The sequence below is a fragment of the Dermacentor andersoni genome, chromosome 4, assembly GCF_023375885.2.
Source record: "Dermacentor andersoni chromosome 4, qqDerAnde1_hic_scaffold, whole genome shotgun sequence".
NCBI lineage: Eukaryota > Metazoa > Arthropoda > Arachnida > Ixodida > Ixodidae > Dermacentor > Dermacentor andersoni.
In genome coordinates this window covers 152389022-152409910 of record NC_092817.1, presented here as the reverse complement: position 1 = coordinate 152409910, position 20889 = coordinate 152389022, and the positions used below count along the sequence as shown (strand labels likewise).

The 20889-nt window shown below is 46.5% G+C and overlaps 1 protein-coding gene and 1 pseudogene across 2 annotated transcripts in view; both read right to left on the bottom strand.

Annotated features, from left to right (window-relative positions):
• LOC129386498 (uncharacterized) overlaps positions 1 to 20889 on the bottom strand; it is a 188249-nt gene that overhangs the window by 21018 nt on the left and 146342 nt on the right. The window lies entirely within an intron of this gene.
• LOC140217144 (uncharacterized) lies at positions 12184 to 15356 on the bottom strand (annotated as a pseudogene).

Sequence of the window (20889 nt, the reverse complement as noted above, 5' to 3'; positions counted from 1 at the left end):
ATGGCTTTTTTTGTCTTAAGATGCTTCCTTAGGCTTCTTTACATTGAAGATGTATTGCAGTTTAGCTTACCTAAAAAGCTAAATATATGGTGTTTAATAGTGGAACACTAAAGTATTGGTTGCTGTCTTTTGTAGCTAAACAGAGCTTGCAAACCAGCCATATGACAATGGTTATTATGTAACTTTTTTATGCCTTCATGGCTGATGTTAATGTTACAGTCCGCCTTCACTACTGCACTTAATACAGGGCATGAGCAGCAGGTAACGTTAACAGATTACAGAGTGGACAAACCATGCAGCTCGTCCCTTGCAGCTTTCTTGCATGCATTAGAGACAGTGTCGCCGAGTCATGGCTCACCAAATTCTACAGGAATTCTGGTGGTCGAAGAGCAGACAAATTATATGAAATTGGAAGCCAAAAATCCGCCCCATGAGGCTTCTAGTGCGGCTCCATGTGACTAAGCTTTGCATTCAAGCCAAGCCAACTCGACGAGAATCCCATATTACTCAACAAAACAATGTGATGCATGTGTATGTGTTCTCACTGCAACTAAAGCTACTTTGGCATGCATGCCAGGTAGCATGTTCATCCGAAATAAATCGTACTGCATTTTAATATCTGAAACTTTTCGCTGAATCTTGCTTGAAGTGATTGTAGCAGATTTCCTTCATTCACTTATTGCTACAAATTGTAACAAAATTAACTTAGTTCTATATTTATTGCACTCTTTTTTTAGACTGCCTGGAGAAGTATGCTACACATCCATCGGGGCCAGCAGCACCACCTGCGGATCACCGTATCGCAGGTGTCCGTAAACACCTGCGCAGCTTTTTCACAGAAGCTGGCCGACAAGGAAAAAGAGTTCGCCCACAGAAAAGACCGGAGGCCCTGCCAGATGCACAATAAAGATATTCATCACATATTAGAACAGTATACATATTCATTCCATACGGCATATGAACGCGTAGCAGCATACTTAGTCACATGTAGATAAAGGCTGCACACTTCGCAAGACTCAAGACTGCATGAATATAGCCCATCATAAGCTTTTCAAGTGCAATTGCTGCTCATTCAATCCATTGCACACCTTGCTCTTGACCGGCTGTGCCCATCAGTCACCCAGCACGCCACCCGGCACCCAGCATGCCACGCGTCACCCACCATGCCCAACACCCAGCATACCCACTACCATAATCCACCATTATGATGGATGATGGATTCCGTTATGCCCAGCATCGGGCATATTTTCAATAGGGGAACTATTATGTGCAGTGTTCTTATATTTGTGAGAAGGTGGTGAATACGTGCTGCGATGGATTTGCTCGGCTGCACGTTCTAAGGAGAAAACACTTCATCAAGACGACTGCGAGCCATCTTGTTTAGCCGTGATGGCAGTAACAGAATTAAAAGAATTCCCTCGGTTTTTTTTTTTTTTTGGTGCTGTAGGTAGAACTGCATTCACACATTTTTGTTCTGAAAGCAATAAAGACCTTTCGAATTTGTTTCGTTTCTAGTTCGCACTCTGGATTCATGTGATTTCATTTCGTTCAGTGATTTCCAGTCTGCTCAAGCATTCTAAAAAATTGTAAGCATACATGAGGGTGAATCCGAAAGTCTGTGCCAGTATCTCTTTATACTGAATTCCAGTGGCAGATTCGGAGTGACCGACGAACTCTGCGGCGGAGGACTCCGCTACGGCGGAGGGCAACAGAATGCGATTGAAACACAAGCACTCCCGCAAGAGCAACTGGCAGGGGGTGCTTGCGTACATCCGCCTCTGAAAGCGCCCAGCATTCATCGCGTTATTTGTCATTTTCGGCTTGACCTCGCATGAGCGTTGTTTTGAAAAGTTTGGTTTCATGTTCCTTTTTTAGACTTCTGCGCGCTCTAATAGAACTCACACCGCATACAAGTCTGCGTCTCCCGTCCGCCGTGATTGTGTGTCGGAAACATCGGAGACGCAGCAAAGCCCGTGATCAGTTCGGTGGCAACACATCGACACAGCCTGAAGTGCCTTCGGAACTGTATCTCATCAAGTAAAGGCTATTAAAATGCGAACTTCCAAAAAGAAGCCGTTGTTACCTCTTCATATGAATACTGGGAATACTTGCGTGAATACACTAGCTTCCGGAGCTTCTTCGTCGCTTGAGCACCCGCTGGTCAATTCGGAACTTGAGCTAGATAAAGCATCGCTATCCGCAAGGAGTAAAATCGCAACTTCACGATGCGAAGCACCACACATTTCTTTCGAGATTCTGGGATTCGCGTTCACGGGCGCGCGCGCCATAGCGGTAAGTTGGCTGTGGGTGGCCTCACATTAAGCGCCTTCGGTCGACTCCCTAAAATTTGCGGAGTAGACAGCGCTGTTTCGTGGAGTGGATCTAGCGGAGAACCTGCTCCCAATCCCACAAAAAAGGTACGGGAGGCACTCTCAATCTCCCAATTGACAAGGACTTGCTCCGTAAGTAGCACTAAAACTACTACCGGCAGCGCTCGGAATCTGCCATTGGAATTCACGATTAGCCAATTTACGGCTGTAAATGCGAAGTCACCGTATCCATTCACGGCGGTGGATCTTTCATGGACAGGCCCGGCCTTACTGCCAGTAGCTTCGCGGCACGGTGCTGCTGTCAGTTGTAGAAGATGGCGGTTCTGCTTCACACGTCCACGGCGTACAAGCAACGAAGTGAAATTCGCTTTCTATAGGGAAAGGGATGAACGCCAATCGAAATCCACAGGAAAATGCAGCCCACGTATGGGGAAAGGCGTCTCGCTTTGATAAGTGTAAGGTGGTGTCCGCATGCGAGCGGATACCAACTGCACCATGCGTGCACAAATGGCCGCGAAGACTTGCATGACAATGGGCGTTCGGGGCGGCCGCGTGGTTCGCTGACTGACGACTTTTCCCTCTTGGGTGCAACGGTGAAAGCTGATCGGCATGTGCACCTCAAGGATGTTTCCCGGGAGCTTGGCATTGCGTACGGGAATGTTTACATAGTTCACGGGTCCCTAGGGTTGTAAGGACTGTGTCGCGGAGGCAACCACCGCAAGGGCGACAGATGGCGCCACCGGACAGAGCGACATCACCAATACGGAGCCAAGAGATGGCGCCACAGGACAGAGTGACACCATCATCATGAATACGGAGTTCTGGGGAGGCCGAAGCTAGGGAATAAAGGGTTGTACTTGTTCGAGACGTGGTGTGCACGCTTCCTTCCTGACAAGTGGGGGCTCGTTCAGGATTGGAAAAGGATAGCGTGAATGTTCCGGAGGAAGTAGTGCAGTACCTCGTCAACCAGACAGACGGTTCACCCTTCCAGCGGGAACAGGTCGCCTGCCTGCTGCGGCAACGACTGATGACCGCCACCGTGATTACCTCGCCGGTAGGCCAACGGATGCCGGTGGCTGTGTCGCAGCCGCCTGCTGTGACATGCACGCCATACGTGACAACAGAGCCACCGAAATTCTCGGGATTCAACGACCTACAGTCGCCGGAGGTGTTCCTCGAACGTTTAATTAGAGAACTTATTGCGTCATGTCTGGTATTGACTCTGCCATAATTAGTAACGTGGTGCCGGCCGCCTTGGAGGGCAACGCTAAGCTGTGGCGGCGCTTTGTCGGCGTTTTCATCACGTGTGAAAAGTCCATACAAACGTTCCGCGCGGAGTTCGCTTCAATCGATTCGAAGCGCCGCCTGAAGGAAGAGCTTCAACAACGCACCCAGCACCCAGAGGAGAACCTGAAGGAGTTCATTTACGTGGTATCGGCATACTACGACCGCATCGGCGAAACCGTACCAGAAGAGGAAAAGGTCCAGCCGGTTTTCCACCAAATACACCAGCAGTTACAAGACTTCGCAGAACGGTCAACCTTTACAACATTGAGGGAGCTCGCGACAGAGGCGGATGGCTTGATCCCTACCAGCAGCGGCCGATGGCTGCTGATTGGACACATCCTGGATTCGCATCGGCTTCCATTGCAATTGGCCAGTGCCCTGGCTGTGTGATTGAAAAGGGCATGGCCTCCATTTTAAATATGGGCAAGATGGCGGAAAAAGCGGCGAATGTGTTTCCCTAAATTGTAAGCCCTTACCAAATTCAGGGAAACAGGCTTGGCTGATATCTGCGATATGCTGTGCATGTATTACCATGGAGGCCAAGCACTTTTCTTTAACATAGACATGAGTGCTGGCCAATGTCCTGGGAATCTGCTTAGCCACCAAGCACAATCTGCGCTGCTGTACTTTCCACGAGAATTAGTTGCGCAAAAACACGTAGAAATGTAAAATAAAGAGAGAAAAAAAGAAAGTGACAGACCGGCTGCACGTTTTGCGCTTCGATTTGTCATGAAGTTGTACTAACAAGCCCAAACAGCCACAGTTCTGTACTTTTCCGGCCATTAATTTAGTTCGCGCCGGTTGCAATACCGAATGCTTCATTTTTTTTTTTATCCATACGATCAAGCTATACATGCGTGGGCACACGTACAGCGACGTTTGAAATTCGCACATTTTTCCGCGCTACGTACGCATCGACCGCTGCCACTGCCATACTGCGTTAAAAAATAGTTTGTCAAAGGAGGCAATCAGAAATGATATGCTGTAATGCAGTGATTTGGGCTTGTTGGTACGACATCGTGAGGCTTATAGCGCGTGAAAAGACAAGGACGAAAGGAAGACGTGGCACACACAGGCGCCCAGAAAAATTTCACACGCGCGAAAACGGCAGCAATCGTTAAACTATAGCACTATTTTACACAAGTCGTCAATAAATGTACAGTTCATATTGATTTAAGCGTGTATTTGTATGTGCGTATTTGTATGTATGTGCTCTTGCACTGTGTTACTTCGTAGGCGCATTCGGACTTGCGGCGGCGTGCGTTTTGTTTCCCGCCTCGTTCGTGCACTCGTTCTACCGCTGTGGCTTTTTCGTGCTTGTTCCCGCTTATCGCCCTGGAAATTACCCTAATCGCCCCCAACTCAGCCCCACAGAAGGTGTGAGATTTGAGCAGTGCTTCGCATTGCCCTTGTTCGTTCATTGCAATGCGATTTGATAACGTACGGAAAGGGAGCTACCTTTCAACAAAAAGGCGGGAAAGTGAGCACAGCGCCTGTGGGCCTCTATAAGCTCGTTTTCATTGCTAGTATATACTTCCGTTGTGAGAATCGGTTGTATAGCGCTAGATTTGTGATATTGAACTTCGGAGTTTTCTCACGGTTTAATATCGATGTGCACTTGCGGCGACGCAATCAGATCTGGCTGCGGTACGTGCCACCTAAAAACGGACATGTGCGCAACGCTTTTTGGTACAAGGTTCGAGCACCAATTTAATTAGCCTTTTTGTGAGCGCTCGCGCTCCGCCGTTTTGGAGGGGAAAAAAAAATGCGACCTGAAATCATCGTTCGCGCCACGCCGTCCACGACTACGTACGCGTGGTGTCAGCGCCCTCGTAGCAGCGCGGGATCGGCGACAATATGCGTGGTGTGCGAGGCAACTGGAAGGTACCCTGCTGCCCTGTCGCTTCAGGAGTGCCCCGCATTGCTATAAGGCCGCTGACGCGCCGTGCTGTCGCCGCCCGTGCTATATTAATATAAAATTGCAAGGCTGTACGTGCGATCATATATGAGATAAAAACGGGCGGTGCAGTCGAATGCTATGAAATCATGGGGGATATATGTGCATGTCTTGCCAATTTAACCACAGGTGTTTTGTTCTCTCCACCATTTCGAGCGCATTCGGTTCTTTTTGTCCCATGTCCTCCGTTCGACGTACGCCATCGCGTGCAAAGGGCTTCGCGCAGGCGCCTTGCAATCACGGAAAAGGCAGATTTCTGGAAATTCGAGGTTTGTCCTTAAGAGGAAGCTTTAGCTCGGCGGCTCCTATATAAATACACGGGAAATGGGAAATAGTCTTTCTCGGCAACCAATGCTCCAAATTTGATGAGGTTTGTCGCAGTTAAAAGAGAACGTTAAAATCCAGTGACTGTCTGTTGCGAATTCTTCTTTATTTATGTCGTCAATTTGTTAATAAAGATTGCTAAATATCGTAAATTACCAGAAAACGAAACTATCATGTTTACAACTCTGTCACTCAGCAATGAAAAATGAATCACAGTTCTGTAAATTGCATCTAATACATCTAAAGCGGACAAAATTTGTATATTACACATGGCTTTAAAAAAAAACGACTAATATTTAGTGGAGTTTTGAAAAGCCCTCGAAAACAATGTATCAAATTCACTTGGGATATAAATTGACATATCAAATTTGTCCGCTTTAGACGATCTAATGCGTGCAGTTTATACAGAACTGCGCGATATCTGTTCGTGGCACAGTGCTACGAATTTGTGTACTTCGTGCTTCTATTTTTTCAAACTTAAATTTTGAAAATTTGTGTAAAAGAACTCTGCCTCTAAACCAAAATTCTGCCTCCAATAGTCACTAGAATTGAACTTTCTCTCTCAAGTGCAACAAGTGTCATTAAAATCGGTCTAGGGGTAACCTCAGAAAAGCGTTTGTGTTTTACATGTATTTGAATAGGCGGCATCATCGTTGGGCCCGAGATAAAGCTTTCTCTTAAGGGAATTCAACTTTAAAAAATAATGTAATTGATTGGTAATTGGTAACTCATTGATTTGAGAGGGAACGAGAGGCGCGCGGCAAATCTGCCGTGTCATACTACTGTGGTTGCAGATGGCATGTATGCATTATCGAGAAGATATCACAAATGTATAAAAGTAAATATTTAAGTCAAACAGTTATTTTTGCTTAGCACGGCATATTGACACGTGTACTTGTCTTCATCGGGCGACACGTTTCGCCGCCTAACAAATGTTATCGCACATCGCAGGACGCGCTTGCATGTGCGGGAAGTTTCTGGAATGTTATCGATGGTTCCATCCACTGTCTGTGACCGAATCTTGCGTAATCTGATTGCATGTGTGCGCGACGTGAATAATGTAGAACATTGTGGAAGGCGCGCGGGTCCCAGCGATTAGTCTGGAACATTCGACGACTGATGTATAAAAGCCGACGCGCTTGACCCGCCGATCAGATTTTCCACGATCGCCGACTGTGTTCGCCGCTGTCGCCGTTCTTTGAGTGTACCATGTTTTCAGGGCACAAGTTCACCCAATAAAACGCTAGTTTCCTCTTTCTCAGTTTGGCTGCTTTCTTCACAGTCACTACCACGGGACAATATATAAAGAGGGCACATCAAAGGGGAGCTCATTCATGTGTTTTAAATAATGCTTTGGCACACGCTTATAACAGTGCTTTGTCTGTGGAGCACTTCTGTGGAAAAGTTCTTTTGAAAGTAAGCACACCTTAGTAGCAGCTAGCGGATAGACCAACAAAAACATGTAAAACTGATTTTACAGGAAGGAGCTGCCTTTAGATGTGGCCAGAACAATTGAGTGGATTACCAGAAACAGTTCTTAAATTAGGCAAGGGATTAGAAATAAAATAAGGATTTGCCCACCTCACACTGCCAGTGGCACAGACAGCCACATTTTAATGCCTTCAATCAGTTACTTATATCCATCCATTTAGGTCAGCTTAAAGGCAGTCAATGTAACGTCAATCATGCATTTCTTCAACGCTAATCACGTTAATATAGACATTGATTGTGTGGTTGGTTCTGCCAGAACTTTTTTTGTCCACTTTCATTTGAACCCACTTGCCTTTATTATTCTCACTCAGTGTATTGCTACTGTGACAATGTTTGCCATTTTTTTCCAATATGTTCAGCTACCCAGGCCATCTATATGCAGTTGCTGCAAGGGAGCTTGTGTGTAAGTTCCCACAGCTGAAAGATGTATGTGGGGAAGGCCATGCAAGTACTTTAACATTTTAGCTGTGGCACTGCTAAAAGTTTAATGTGTAGGCATAAGAGCTTGGGGGATGACAGCGTGACAATGACCTTAACAGTGGTAATGCTATAGCAGCATGCATTGTTAGAAAATATTCTATATTGAGCAAAGGATAGTGGCAAAGGAGGAACAACAGCGCAAAGACCAGGTCTCTGTGTCATCCTGTTCCAAAATAGCATTATAGCAGAAAAGTGTGCAGTCTGTGCCAAAGAGAGCATAGAAAAGAGCCTCATTTTGTCCATGCTGCATCCTTTTTTTCCTTCAGTTCAGCATTTCTGGTACTACCGTGTTGTCGCAGAGTTTGCCCGAGGAGGTTGTCATATGAAAAGGAAAGCCTGATATAATGCAGCCTCATATTGCTTAGCATAGATGTTCTTAGTTCTGCACGATTGAAAGAGCTGATTACATGGTTGCAATTTTACAGCTTTCATGTGGTCCAAGGCGCAGTTATCGAAGACAAATTTGGCACATGAAATGTTAAAAAAATAACGTCCTCTCCATTACGTTGTTTGCAGATGTCTTAGGGCATTGTATTCCTTGCGTGGCTTTATTCCGTGATCACTTTTTTTTTTCGCACTTGAAAGATGCAAATCGCAGAAACGGCTACTGCTAGTCGAATTGACAGAAGCAGCTTTATACCATGTTATACACATAGGGAAAAGCACTCCTTTAATAATTAATGAAACTAGTCTTGTAGGATTCTTCCTGAATGAATTGTTTAAGGGAGACACTACAATATAATGTTAAACCAAGTTATATTATTTATCGAATGTATGTCATTGTTTGCTACATGCCAACATATGACTTTGCTGCATAGAACATTGCCACCAAAGTTCCTGCTGCTGGTGCACAATTTGAATCGCTCTTGTCAAAATGTATGACTTGATATGATCGCTATGCGACCTCTCTTTATACCAGTCTGTGAATCAGCCAGTACTGATGTCACATTAGAAGCACATTTCTCCAAAATACTTATAGTCGGACACAACTTTAGAAGAAAGGGAAGGCCCCGCCCAGATGACTGAACGCGACGTCCGATTGCCCCCGCGACTAAAATAATCCCGCTCAAAAAATCGTGCTTCAGAAACGCGCAATTCTCGGTATAAATAAAGACTTTTGTATTTTGATGACTGGTTTAGAAGAGGTCTCATGTGCTACAGCACATGCCGGATTGCGACAGAAAAATAACCCCGTGCCTTCCACAACGCTGCCTGTCGTCTGCTCTTTAGCTTCATTGCAAGTGACAAAAGTAGAAAGAGCAGCTCTGCATGGCTTTTGCGCTTGTTTACAAGTACACGGCACATTTAATACTCCTGTTCCGAGCTTCAAATGAATCATTTGCAATTGAACAAGTACTTATATAAAACAATGCATTTAATGGAACCATTACAAACTCAAGATGCTCGGTGTCGGCGAAAGCACAGTGTTCAAGGTGAGGAGGGAGGTCAAAGCTTCGCGCATTTCGGGTGGCCAACTGTCGACGCCCTCGCGAAAGCGTCCACGAAATGCGGAGAAAAGAAGACGCAGCACGAAGTATGACACGTTGTGCGCGCCGAGGTCGTGTGCACGATTTCTTTCGCCGCAACGAGATACCGACGGTCGAGAAGATCACTAAAGGCGTAAATATAGTCCGACGTAACGCGCGCGCGCGCGCGCGCTCGCACTCGCTACGTTACGTTGGCGAAAACTGCGCCGACGTAACCGGGGGCTGCAAGCGCGCCCCGACGTGCCCGGCGCAGATTTGCTCCTGCTCCATTCGCGCGCCGCCGCCGCCGACCGCGTCGACCCACAATGCATCGCGCGAAGGAAAATGGCGGATGCCTGTGCGAACAACATGAGTGGCGCCAGCGGCTCAAACGTTGAACTTGCATCGGATAGCGTGGTGGAGAGATTTATCGAAGCCATAAAACAACACCCCTGTGTGTACGACACTAAGCGACTCGATTTCAGGGACCAACAGCGCAAAAAGAACGCGTGGGAACAGATACGGCAGAGCAGCGGTCTCTCTACAGGTGAGTTGTGCTCGGCTTCATTTGCACGTTTCTCGGCCGGAGCATGCCACTTGCTGCATGCACCGTACTGTTTGATCGATATTTTTTGTCCCTCCTTTCCGTTTGTAGTTGAAGAATGCCACGAGTTGTGGAAGAAGCACCGAGATCGCTTTACCCGCGAACTCAAAGCAATCGAGCTCGCAACGAGGAGCGGCAGCGCCTACGTCGCGAGGCAGACGTGGGAGTTTGCCGATGCAATGAGCTTCTACAAGAACTGTGGTCGTCCCAGAAAGTGAGTTGTTTTCTCTTTGTTTTGGAATGTTTGCTTTCGCTGCTTGAGATACGTGGGAGGTACGCGCATGAAGCGTGTTCGTTGTACGGCATGAATTGGGTGCTACGCTCACGCACACGTTGTGCACTGAGCCTCCTTCGTTAACTTATGTTTTTGTACCGTGACTTTCGCCGTCCGTGCTGGAGGATTTAGAATCCGTTTTTTTTCTTTTTCTTTTGTTTCACGTAACTGCCTATGAACTGCTGCGCTGTATCGCGTTTAACAGCATGGCTTCGGGAGAAGACCCTGGAGAAGTCTGTCAGCAATTGCTCGTCATTTCGGAAGGTTTCACAGCTTTTATGCGGCACTCAGATGAGGGGACCGAATCCGCAGTAAAATGAGATGAACGTTTTGCCAGCTTTCAAAAGATAGAGTAATGCCGAACATGCCATCAAATAAACTTGCCGGACGGTCCGACATATGGTGCGAAAATTCTGTGAATCCTCATGCTTCCGATTGTGCTTTGGTGTTGTGTATTTTTGCATGTTTGGTTTCATGAGTTCGGCTCAGCTGCATTCTTGGAACTGGCGTAGACTTCGTTTTGGGCTAACATGAAATGTGCATTGGCTTTTGGTTGCTTGGTTGTTCGTCTTGCGGCTTTGCTGTTAGCGCTGAGGGTGGGTCGAGGGTTGCAAAGGGTCAGGATATCGGTCGGGGTGGTGGCTCCTGCTTCTGGAAGGCTTTACTCACCGAAGTTTCACAACACCAGCATTTTCGCTTTGTGAAACTGGTACTAACGTGGACAATTGGGACAGTTCGTTCAGCATTCTGCGTATTGAAATAGCGCTACCCACAGGCACGAAAACGAAGGCAAGACAATTGCGTGGGCCCTGAATTCAACCTGAATTGCATACATCAGTTGTAGTTAGATCTCATGTGTTTGTCTTACTTTCGTCTTCATCTCTGTGTGTAACGCTGTTCCACTCGACAGACATTGACACTATTTTTGCAGTAAAATAAAAAAAGGAAATGAGAAAACTGAACTAACTAGTCGGACCTGTTTTTTTCAGGACTACCTGCAACGTGGGCTCAGGTGCCGTGCCAAGAGGTGATGACAGCGGCACAACAGCAGAAGAAATATTTAACGCAATACAAGGCAACTCGTCAGCACCATCGCTCATCGCCAATGCTGATGACTCGGAGCCTGCAGCAGCTAGTCCTGGTCAACCTGCCAGTCAGGAAGACTTCACAGTGAGCGAGCCACCATCAAAACGGTCAAAGAAAGGAAGGAGTTGCGACTACTTCGAGGAGCAGCTCTTTTCACAGCTCGGCAAACACGCCACAGAAAACGAGGCTTTCGGGCAGTCTATTGCCATGAGCCTTGACAGGATGCCAACGAGAATTGCCTCTCGCTTTAAGGTTAAAATAATGGAACTCTTAGGGCTCATTCACACCGGCGACTTGAGGAGGTCGCGCGACCATTTGCGACTCGCAATCAAAAAGCGACCGAAGGCGACTGATGTTCACACCGGCAAGCCCGGCTGAGCGCGACCCGCAAGTCGCAATCCCGGAGATTATCGTTCTCAGCGAGAACTCTCGGAATCTACGCGGAATTTGAACGCGACGCCGGAGGAGGCCGGATGTAGACACACGAAAGATCACTTCCGGTGCGCCGCTGATTGATTTATCAGTTTTGCGACCACGGTCGCGCGACTGAAAAATCGCGCAGAGAGCGACTGGCCCAAAATGGTCGCTTTTCAAGAAAGGCGACCATTTGCGACTGGTCGCTTTGCGACCAACTTGGTCGCGCGACCACTGTCAGTCGCCGGTGTGAGTGAGCCCTTAGCAGAATTTGACCAGTATGAGGCAGAATATTAAGGTATACTTTTTGAAGCGTAGGTGACAGCAAATACATTATTTGCGCTTTGTTTCTTTTGATAACCTGAATAACACTGCAGTTCCTTTTTTTTTGCATTTTCTGCCATGCAGTGCAGTTTCCTGATATCATTGTGTTCATGTTCGTATTGTTTTAGTCAGGTGCACAGCTGTGATATATTTGTTGTTTGACTGTTGACCTGTTTCACTGTGAGTATTGCAAGTTTCAATGTAGTTAGTAGTCTCCTGCCTCTTTCACCGCTTCATTTCTTCGCAATGCAAGGTGCAATGCGCTTTGTTTCTTTTGGTAACCTGAAGGACATTGCAGTTCCTTCTTTTTTTTTTTCATTTCCTGCCATGCAGTGCAGTTTCCTGATATCATTGTGTTCATGTTTCTATTGTTTTAGTCAGCTGCATAACTGTGATATATTTGTTGTTTGACTGTTGACTTGTTTCACTGCAAGTATTGCAAGTTTCAATGTAGTTAGTAGTCTCCTGCCTCTTTCACCGCTTCATTTCTTCGCAATGCAAGGTGTGTGTGATACCCTGGTAACTTGAAAGCATTTTTTTTTTTTCAGCGCAGAATTAGACAGCACATAGGAAAGGGACACACGCAGCAGAAAGCCGAGTCCTGTGTTTGTCCTGCTTGTGTTTGTTTCCTACACACTGTCTAATCTTACGCTGGAAAATGCTTTCGAATCACCGAGACCAAATAGCACATCTTTATACTCTTGCAAGTGATCTCGTGCTTTGAGACTTCTATTGATGGCAAACAAAAAGGAAAATAGGCCCCGTGCTGAAATTCCACCATATGTTTACTCACAGAGCACATGTTGATTTATATGTCAAATGCCTTCCGCAATATAATCCTACACACCTTGATGTGTTCAAACTAAACGTTATATACGAAAACAGTTCAATAACATGGTACATGAAACAAGCACACAACGTTATGTGGTATGCCTGTACTAGAAGCAGGAACACAAATGTTACAAGAACCGTCGCAACACGCGTGTTATATGTCACTGGTGCAAACCATGTATAACTCCTGAACTGACCGATCACGAGATTGATAAATGAAGTTTCACATTTTGAGCTGATGTGCGATTTTTGCTTGCTTTGCATGGAAAAGAACGCAGTTTATTGGCAACAACTTCATGCTGTGCATTAGCATCGCCTGACTACCCTCAGTTGCCATGGCAAAGAACCCCTTGGGGACATGAAGTACTCTGCAATGGCGTCTCGAATTCTCATGGCATCTGAAGCTGAGCGGCTGCCATTGCCAGTACTCTGCTGGTTTATGTACGCTATACTCTGCCTCCAACCGCCTTCTTGCACTCTGTCGCCACTGACCCTATCAGCATAATCATTAGGGCAATAGGCATTGTCGAACAGCAGAAAATTATGTAGGCACACCGCCGCACTAACCATGTTCGTTAGCAACTCCACGTGACCACTAACAGTTCCCAGGAAGCAGCGCCACCGGGAAACCAAAATTCCAAACGCGTTCTCAACGCAACGGCGTGCCCTTGAGAGCCTATAGTTAAACACTCGTTTCGTGTCATTCAGTTGTCTGCCGGGGTAAGGGCGCATTAAGTAAGGCCGCAGCGGAAATGCTGCGTCTCCGACGATGCACAATGGCCACCCGTTGTAACCCGAAGGCAAGTTAAGTGTGTTGTCTTCAAAGCTCTTTCTGATCGGGCTTTTTTGAAAGAAAGAGCCGTCAGAGAGTCGGCCCTTGGCACCAATATCTACCAGTATAAAGCGGTAGTTCGCGTCGGCAACTGCCAGCATCAGTAATGAATAAAACCCCCTGTAATTATAATACTCCGAACCACTCTCGTCAGGGCACGTAATTGCGAAGTGTTTGCCATCTATGCACCCGACAGCATTGGGAAAGTCCCATTTCTTGTCGAACCCCTCTCTGATGAGCTCCCATTCTTAGGTCAGCTCTCGCAGCACAAGTGGGGAAAGGCAGTCCCAAATGGCAGGCAGGGTCTCTTTTAGAATGCCGGAGACCGTGCTTACATGCATGCGGTAGCTCATAGCAATGTCGATCATAGAACCGCCAGTTGCCAGAAACCTGTGAAAGGTAGAAACAGAAATATTTAATTATAATGCAACATTGCTGTTCGTTTCCAGAAACAGAATTCTTGGGACTCGGGTAACACGTACGTAAAGTGCCACTCAGTTGAAAAGAACTGTTAATATAGAGTCAAGCTAGAGGGGAGGGGGGGGGGTCACCACAGCTGTCTTCAGCTACGTTCAAGCATTCAGTCATTTGTGACGTGCTGTTATTTCACGGGGACGTTGACTGAAATGCGCGGCATGCATGTGGAAAGAAATGTGCGTTTGGAAAGACCAGCGCGAGAAGTGGTTAAACGACACACAATCGTTTTCCCTGCTATTGCGCTGCATAAAGACTAGATCGATCGAAAGAATGAAAATTTTCTAAACCTTATCCGGAGGTTATGTGCTCACTTTCATGGGGAAAAATAGGAAATACAATTCACAGCGAGAAACAGACGGTAACCTCTTAGGTAGAGCGCTGTGACAGATAAAAACAAGTGGATATCGGTAAATAGGCTACGGAACATAACTAAAAGTCACAATATGTACCGCAGCGTGACTGCCAGCCTTTCTCCTGGGCTGATTGGGTTCTTGTGGTTCGACGGATGGAGGATGCGGTCGTGGACAAGGCTCAGGAGTTTATCAAAAGAGGCCTTGGTCATCCTGTGCGGGAAGTCGTTGGACATAACGGTTTTCAAGCGTGCACTAAGCATGTTCAAAGCAACACCTAGTCCCATTGCGACAGGTTACATACAGTAAAGCCATATTTTAAAAATTGTTGCCCAAGCAGCGTCACGGAGTGTGAAAGCATTCGGCCCTACAAAGCATAATACAAGGTTTCACTTTCCTTCGTGCATTTTTAAAGAAATAAAAACATCTGCTCACACACTTCACAAGAAGATAAAATCTACCCAAGAATAAAACGCACCCTTTATGCGAAGTCTATTTACTTGAAGTACTTGAGATGGTACTCTGGGTCCTTTTGTCGTACTTCTTGCACAAGCTGGTGGTACTCGCCTGTGCTTTTCCGCTCAGCGAAAATCTCTCGCACATACATCGAGCGCCTGCGCTTTCGCCGCAGACGGCGCACTAATAACGCGAGAGAAAGTTTCTGTCGCGCAGATAAAATCCTAGCCATGGTTCGTAGTAGCCGCGATGCCGTGATGGAGCGAAACGGATGAGGCTGCAAAGAAAAAGGCGCGAACGGAATGCAGACGACCCGCGGGTCGGCGAGCGGCGCGCATGTCTGCGATCCTTCTGCGCATGCTCCGAAGCTGCTCTGTTGGTCTCTCTCCTGATAACGACGACAACATGTAAACATTGTATAAAGAATTCTTCGCCGAGAAAGCTCTCCTCGTCTCTGACTCTGCGTGAAGTGGGGTCCAGACCTCCAGCTGGCCACACATACCTCGGCACACGCAACAATGGATCTCCCATCACTGAAGCGGTGTACTGTGCGTCAAGCACAGCAACCGAGCATTCTCCCGTGACCTCTCAAATAAATAAGTACTTCATTAGGTGACATATTTCTTTTAATAGAAGCCCAATTCTGAAAAAGCAACGTCCTACACAGATCGTGCTCAATATAAGTATTGGCATGGAAACGTGCTGAAATGCTGGAAAATCTCAATTCAAATACTGTTATTAACCCTGAATAACTATGTAGGGCCCAAAATGCTCATTCGGGCAGCCACTGTCCGGCTTCACACGAAAAAGCAGTAGTCAACGTGAAATTAACAGCTACCCTTAGTAGCCTGCACGCCAAAGCACATTGCGCTTTGCGTGCAGTTGTGCTGCCCCTACTGTTTTTTCCAGCCCGTTAATATGAATAATGACAATGCCAGAAGGACCAAAATACTCTATAGGGCAGCCACCTACGAGCATGACGGGCCCTGTGATGAAATAACAGTCGTCGGGGCACGCTTGAAAGGCACCTTCAGTCTCTGCACTTCAAAGCGCAGCCATGTCGTAGCCATTGTAGGTGAAATGGCATCAGTCAACGCGAAATTGACCGCCACATTTAGCAGTTTGCATGCAAAAGCACATTCATGTGATTGCATTCTTTATTTTGGTTATATGGCTCAGGCAAGTAATACGGATAAGAGAACAATTATCAAACATCATTAGCTTAGTGAGGCCCAAAATACTCATTCGGGTAACTATTAATAGCAGTAGTCGCGGGCACGCTTGAAAGGCACCATTAGCAGTCTGCACGTCAAAGCGCAGTCAAGCCGTCGCCACTGTTGGTGAAATGACAGCAATCAACGCGAAAATGACAGCCACTGTTGGCAGCTTGCATGCAAACACACATTCATGTGGTGGCATTGTTTATTTTGATTACCTGGCCCAGGCAAGTAATGTGAATAAGAGAACAATTATCAAACATCATTAGCTTAGTGAGGCCCAAAATACTCGGTCGAGTAGCTATTAATAGCAGTTGTCGAGGGCACGCTTGAAAGGCACCGTTTGCAGTCTGCACATCAAATCAGTCATGCCGCAGCCATTGTTGTATTTGTAACTTATGCGTATGTATTTGTAACTTATGCGTGACTGTGCCACAGCACGCATTCTACAGCTTGCGCGCGCGGTGATCAGCAATCAGTCGACGGTGCTACACAACGCTCGAACACCGCCGTTAGATGCTCGGCTATCTCACTGCTGACAACGATCGCTCACGCTAAGTTGACAGCGACAAATCTTTGCGTTGGAGGCTTCTTTTGCAAATATTTTCTGTTGAGATGCTCGTAGGTTCGTTTCATGCGCGCACGCTTTTCTCATTTCTCCTGAGAATGGTTTTGCTCCATCACTTCACCCCGTCCGACGAGAAACGCAGCGACACAGTACACGAACACACCCGTTGCTGAGAGTAGGCACCAGACTTTGGCAAACTTTTCTTGTCGTATTCACTCGGGAGCAAAATAAACAAAACATGGAACAAACAGGCAGGATGTGTGTTTGCAGCGGTCGCCATGGGATCCTGTTTTCAGGCAAAGTGTAGCGCAGCGTCAGCGACGCTCGCTGCAATGTTTCTTCGCAGGATCACGGCTTAAAATAAACGCACGCGGCACAAATTCCGCATCGTAAGCTCGCAGCAATATTTACGGCATGATAGACAATCACAAACAGTTTGGGAATTCACTGTGATGAGGTGCTGACACACACAGCTGACGCGACTTGGCCCAGTTCGAAACCCGGGCGGCAATCTTCTCCGATGGCGGGGTCACCGGCCGTCCGGCGCATGACGTCGGTCCAGAGTGCGCGCTCATTGGTGGATGTTCGTGTGCATCCGCCTCGGAGAGGAGCAAACGCCCCCTTTTTGCTAAAGTTGTATCCGACTATAGGTGGAGCCACTCCAATTTCCCATTTTAGTCATTTTCTCACTTACAAAAGCTCTGTTGTTGCTGCAAATTAATTCGCTATTACAGAAGCCTAATCTTTCAATCTAGCTTGACTTTACTTCTTTTTTTTTTTTCTTGTCCCTTTTGTGCTGAAGGACAATCTGTAGGATCTGCTGGCCATTCATAGTATTTTTTTGGTAATACAGATAGTCTGCATTCAGTAAAAAAAGAAAGAAAATCACATGAGTATTCATCTCATTTATGGTGCTTACAATGTTTCAGTTCACATGGCAGACAGCACTCAAGTTTAAGGCGAAGAACGTGAGGAAGAAGTTGCCCTCTGGGACTGCGGAGCTTGATGCCAATCGGCAGAAAGCTCAGAAAAGAAAAGCTGCTCACAGTGAGACAGGTGGCAGCACGAATGCTGTCAAACCGTGCATCAGAAAGGTGACTAATTCATACCAGCGTCCTGTTTTCTTAATTCCCATTTAACTTCATACTTTTTGCCCTTAGGTGATTGCGGAATTTTGTGCTGCACTTTGGGCATTAAATCCGACTAGATGATTTGCTTACATTTACTATGAAAGTTTGGCAGCACATCAAAACTTGGTGTCTTCTAATCGGGACTTAAATCACAAGGAGCTTTTTTTTCCGATTAAAACATGTATATTTAAGCTTACTTCAGTGTACAGAAACTAGGACTAACAGTGCATTCCACATTGCAGGACATATGCTTCCTTTTACACTAATGTTGTTTTAGACCTGTAACATTTACATTCACAGCCATTGCTTAAGTGTGTACCATTATCTGTTCACTTTTGCTACTTATGTATGCCTTGTGTGCACATGTGTGCACAATGCTTATTATTTTATAATTTGCAGGCAGCATTTTGGAATGCCGCCTTTGATGAAGGAGAAGACGAGAAAAGTCTTAACTCTCACATCGAAATCATAAAGCGGGAGCTGCGCAAGGCAGGTGGCAGCCTTGATAAAATTGAAGAATCTATGATCAATACATTTCGAAGTCGGAAGAGCTGAATTGAAGTTTCGAAGCCGTCCCTCGAACAGCTGCTTGAGATATATACCCGGCACTGAGGGTTGAACGAGAAGCAAGTGCTCAGATTGCATGGTCTTTTTTATAGGTATTAAGCATACATGTATTTATTTAGATTGTGTTTTGCATTCATGGCCATGCTTGCATATTTCTGGACATCATATTGATATAAAAATGTGTAGCTGGAAACTTGCAATTTAATTCTAATGCCAGCATTTGAATGGAATCATTTATTTCTTTGCAAAAGTGATTCAGAGTGTACTAAATATCCACAATGTAGTGACATTATCGCATACTGAGTCATAAATATTATGCCAAAAGTATTGGACATTTTAGAGAGCCATGTCAGATTTTTCTAAATTCTAGCAGTTAATTGCATCATCACCATCACAGGGACCGTAAGAAACATTCTCTTCATCATATCAATGAATTTTCTGAGGTAAAACTACCACTTATAGTTAAAAAAAACATAAATATAGGTTTGCATCGCGGTCGCACAGGGCTTGAGCGCAGGAGCAGCTCGCGGACGCGTTCACCGCCGCCTTTGCACCGCCGCCGCCGTTGCTTCCGCCGGATGGCCAAGTTTTCGAGCTTCCTGAGCATAATAAAGCCGCTGTCCTCGCGCCACTGCGCTACTTCCCGACGCACGGAATTCTGCAGCAGGTGAAGACGCTGTGCACGGAGGACTTCACCTTCAGCGAGCTTCGCATCGTGCTCGACACTCGGAGGCGACGTTCTGCGCTGGGTGCTGTTACGTTTCGCCTCCGACGAGCGGTATAGAGCAGAATACGCTAGCCTCGCACCCAGACTAACCGAACGAATACTCTCGCACCCGGATTGCCCGGTCGAACAGCGCCATTTTGTTCTGGGCTGCCAAAGTGTGTTCTCCGGAGACCAGCAGACATGGCTAGCGCTAGCTCTAGGATTCCAAAAAGCGGAAATGTGCCCGTTCACGCGGATCCAAAGTACAAGAAGTCAAATGGGCATCGTTGCGTCGTGTTTGGATGCCAAAATAACCAGCGGAAAAGGAATAGGTTCCTTAGCGCTGTTTGCGAAGAGCACAATACACGTAGGGAATCATGCCGGTGCGGTGTTATCAGCCTGCACCGATTTCCATCCGCAACGAACAATGACAAGCTGCGCCACCGGTGGATAGCTGCAGTGAATAGGAAGAACTACCAACCCAGTGAAAATGCACGAGTGAGTATTCGATCTGTGTATATTTTGGTGCCACGTTCAACTTTGCGCCCTGCGAACGTAATATGTGTAACACGCAGGTTTGCTCTGAGCACTTTCTGGACAACAAGCCCACAGAGCAGAATCCCGCGCCGGTGCTTCGCCTTGGCTATAACAAGAAGGCAAGCCTTTTCGTGTTTCCATTCGGGCAGAGCTCCCGACGGTTAAGCGGAACAGTTGAGTTTGCGGTTAGCGATACTAGCATATGGTGCACGGCATGACCATTAAGCGTGAACGACAAGTTGTAGGCGATAGTATGTTGCCCTGCTGGTGAGCGTTATTGTTAATGAAAGTAAACCGAAGTGTGCTCGTCACGTAGCATGCGTCCACAAAAACGTAAACGACGACTGCTCGTCGCCGAAGGCGTTCTTGCAGCGCGCCTGTCTTTACGAGCTGGTGTTGCAGGTGTCATTCGTAACGAATTCATTTGAACCTCCTGAGCTCTAAACTGCGTGCGGGCTGTTATGCGGGGCAAAGCGAAAAATTTTTCTGTTCATAAGGCGAGGAAAATAGTGCCTAATTACTGTTGTATTTTGTAACAAAATCTTGCTCGTTCTCACCAGTTTTTTTTTTTTTTTTACTGTTTTCTTTTCTAAGGGAGCGCCAACAATCCGATATGGCCTCGCACAAGCGAAACAGGTCTGATACCAGGTAGCTGCAGTTGGTGGGGCTAATTTTTTGGAATGCAGGTGCGGTTGTAGTCTAGTACCAAAGGCTTCCCTGATGATGCAGCTTTAAGTAGGGATGGTAATTTTATGTGCCCTGTCATGGTTTGTGCAACTGTACAACACCTGCATCTGTCATGCTCACCCTGTTATACGGGCTTTGACTGCACATGTAGTTGAACATTATAGCTACAGTATAGTTCCTCATTTTCCATTAAGTGCAGGTTTAGCATCATATGCTGCTTGTTCGAGTGCTGCAGGCTTGTGTTCTGAATGTTGTACTCTTAAGTGGTTGCACGGTACAATTGGCCTGGTGCATTTTCTATTTCATTTTGAGAGGACTTTATATCTTCGCAACAGTGATGGCATGGGAAAGAACTACAGCCCTTCTTACTATAACATCTATTTTGTTTTCAATGTGCAGGTGGTGAAGGGCAGGCGTCTGCTAATCAGGCAGTCAAACGACCTCGCCAGTTGGTTGCCAAACGCGGCCAACCCAGTAGTGACCATGACAAACAA